Source organism: Petaurus breviceps, unplaced genomic scaffold (assembly GCF_028583685.1).
Source record: "Petaurus breviceps papuanus isolate PSGF00001 unplaced genomic scaffold, PetGlider_PUasm1.0 400, whole genome shotgun sequence".
NCBI lineage: Eukaryota > Metazoa > Chordata > Mammalia > Diprotodontia > Petauridae > Petaurus > Petaurus breviceps.
The window spans coordinates 3,411,105-3,414,753 of NW_027186316.1; the positions used below are offsets into that span (position 1 = coordinate 3,411,105).

At 43.5% G+C, this 3,649-nt stretch overlaps 1 pseudogene; it reads left to right on the forward strand.

Annotated features, from left to right (window-relative positions):
* The first annotated feature begins 936 nt into the window (after positions 1–936).
* LOC138170964 (radial spoke head protein 3 homolog B pseudogene) lies at positions 937–2,646 on the forward strand (annotated as a pseudogene).
* The last annotated feature ends 1,003 nt before the right edge of the window (positions 2,647–3,649 follow it).

Genomic DNA, 3,649 nt, shown 5'->3' on the forward strand with positions numbered 1-3,649 from the left:
CAAACAGATTGTGACAATGGTTATAAGTGAATGAATCCTGTTTTAAGTTTGTTTTTGTCAAAGGCCTGCTTGTGAGTATGCTATATTTAGAATTCCTTTCTATATAGCAAATAAATAGCTGTCCTATGCCTGATTGATATCATATACTAAATACTATTCCCTTTTGGAGAAACCTTAGACAAGAGCCATAACCTAAGCTCTAAGTAAATCTGAACCTAAATCACTGGAATAGAAGATTAATGAGCTGCAGAATATGAAAAAAGGGAGCTTAATTATTCTCCTTAGAGAGAACTACAGGCCTGAGCCAAGAGCAGAAGGGCCCCTCAGTTGAAAAATCAATGGTGCAGTACCCTGGCCCATAAGGAGCCAGCATCGATCCTCAATGCTAAATGTTCCACCTATGGGTTGGTGAGCATGGAGAAGCTGCTTTCCCTGTCTATGAGTCTGAAATGGACAAAGGCTGCAGCTCTGCTGAGCTCAAACATCATTTATAGAGTAATACAGGGGTGTGCTGGTAATGTTTAACAAGCAGGCTCTCCATAAGAAAAGTAACGTATGCTCACACACTTTTTAAGTTCATCTGCCTTATTAATACTTTCTTATGTCTACCCAATTAACAAAAGTATAAATCGAGTCTTGATTTGTATAAATTGCCAATCTCTTTCAGACCAGAACACTCTTGGATGTGTATACACAGGACGACTACAGATACAATATTTATCGTTAAATACAAGTTAGTTGGGGGAGTGAGGGAGGGAGATACTAGTTCCCGGGAGTATTTGAGAGGACCAGGGAAGGCTTTGTGTAGAAGATAACCCTTGAACTGCATCTCAAAGACAGGGAAGCTGAACATGACAAGGACGTGTATGAGGGGAAAACGAGGATCGAGAGCATTCCAGGCACAAAGGAGAGTCAGTACAAAGATAGAGACGGGACATGTGTGAGGGGGGACAGAACAACGGCCAGTTTGACTGGACTGAAGAATGGCCAGTAAGGCCGGAAAGCTAGGTTGGCATCAGGTTGGGAAGAACTTTGACAACTAGGAAGAACTCTCCGTTGCCCAGCAACCAGGCAGGTCATTACAGGCTAGCATTGTGCCGCATCTGCAGGGTCACTGGAGTGGAACGGCCCCGCCCACCTCCCTAGAACGCTTCTCGCCCCGCCCAGCCCACTTTCTGCCGCCACTCAGCCTCTGCTGGTGGCACCAGATGTAGTTCCCGGGGGGGCGCCCAGCTCCATAAGTCTTTCCCTGCTTCTCGGCCAAGCCCGGCGGCCACTTGGCAGCCTCCCCTCGCCACAGTGAACTTCACCGTGACCGACCCCAGCCCCAAACCCTCCGGCACCTACACCTTCTCCAGCCCTCCCCGAGCCCTGAACTGCCACCGCCGCCGCTTCCGGGACAACTTTGGGTCGTCAGATGAAAAGCTCGTCCTCTATGGCAACATCATGCACGACCGAAGGGTTATTCGAGGCAATACTTATGGTCTACATTCCTATCAACCGATTTCTCACCCGGATTCCGTTGTACTCCAGAGACAAGAGGCCAAGAAAAAAGCCCTTGCCAGGAAGCGAGTCAGGGAACATCTTCAGCCAATTACTCCTGAACCTGTAGAAGGAAGGAAGCATGTTGGGATACAGACAGAGCTGTATCTCGAAGAGCTTGCTGACCGAATAATACGAAAGAATAAGGAATGCCAAACGGATTCATTTCTGTACCGGCCCCAAACGCCACTCTTCATCCCAGTCAAAATTGGCCAAGATGCAGCCACACAAATATTTGAAGGTGAGTTATTTAACTTTGACATCGAAGTCAAACCCATGTTGGAAGTCTTGGTGGGAAGGAGCATTGAACAAGCTTTGATGGACGTCCTAGAAGAGGAAGAATTGGCTGAAATATGCTTGCAACAACAGCAGTTTGAAGAAAAACAGAACATGGAGATGGCCTTACTACAATGACTTGAAGAGCAAGACAGGCGCCACCAGAAAGAGAAGGAAAATCGCCGACAGCAAAACAAAGCATTGGCCAACAGACAGAAGGAGGCTTCAGAGAAAGTCGCAGCTCACTTATATACTAAGATTTACCTGGCTGACCTCCTTCCAAGTGTCTTTGACAATCTCAGGGTTACTGGTTACTTCTATGACCCTATAGAAAGAGTAATTGAGATTGATTTCCTACCATGGTTGATGAATGAAGTACGTAAGAAAATGGAATACAACATGGTGGGAAGGGTAGTACTTGACATGTTGATTCGGGAGGCGATTGAAAATAGGTTGAAGATGTTTGAACAGCTTGGAGTTAAACAGTCAAAGAATTTCCCCAATGAGAAAGACAAAGAAAGGAAGGAATCATTGAAAAGAGCTGAACCTGTCATGAAGGATGACAAACAACAGGATTCAAAGAAGACCACAAAGAGTCCCCTGAAGAAGAAACCAACCACAGAAAAGAAGCGTCAGTAGAAAAAAGAAGACGGAAGAAATGGATAGGGAAAGTACCATCTGACCCAAGTGACAGCCAGACCATCAAATAATTGGGAGACCTTCATTCAAGAAGACCATTTGTGATGCTTTGGGAAAAGAAAAGGTTTAAGGACAGTGTTCTGGACTCAATTACTCCTTGTGAAAATTGTCTTGGGTGGGGGGAAAGGTAAGAAAACAGTAAAGATCTCTATTTTGTGGTTCTTGAATCAGTTAGCATGCTCTCTTCATTTAATGTCCATTTTTATTGGAGGGGGGAAGACAAGACAGTTAGGGTATAATGACTTGCCCAAGGTCACACAGCTAGTTTGGTATCAAGTGTCTGAGGCTGGATTTGAACTCAGGTTCTCCTGACTTCAGAGCCAGTGCTCAATTCACTGCCACCTAGCTACCCCTAATGTCCATTTTAACATTAAGATTTTCACATCTAAGGGGCGGCTAGGTAGCACAGTGAGTAAAGCGCTGGCCCCAGAGTCAGGAGGACCTGAGTTTGGTTCCAGCCTCAGACACTTAACACCCACACAAAAATTCTAGCCGTGTAACCTTGGGCAAGTTACTTAACCCCAACTGCCTTCCAAAAAGCAAGAAAAATAAAAGATTTTCATATCTAAATGAGAAAAACTACAGTACATATTTTACTCATTCCAAAATTAAAGAAAGCTCAATGTAAAAAAGTATGCTCCTGGCCATGTCGTTGACATTTCTTTTTATTCTTTTTTTTTTCTGGTTACTGTTTGGTCCAGTTCTCTGTTTTTATGAGTGTAGGGAAAATTCCTCCACCAATACAAACTTATACTATCTTTAACTTTTATATAGTCTTGGGGAGCTTCCAGGAGGGCACTGAGAAATTAAGATTCAGAACTTGAACAAAAGTTTTCCTGACTCCAAGGCCCTTCATATACCATGTCATGCTGGTATTTTGAAAGCAATATGTTTTGTTCTCTTTATTAATAAAAAGTTACTAATGAAGCAGATCCTGAGAAGCCCCAGAATGCTTCAAGAAAGGAACTCTGATATACATGGACAGTGTGGAAATTAGAGCATTTTACTTCCCTTATTCAAATAATTTTAACCTACTTAGAATGCACAACAAATAAAACTATTCAGTATATCCTGACAACTTTTAGATTCAGTGGAAGGTGCCTCAGGATATAAAACATTTTTAACTGATTAC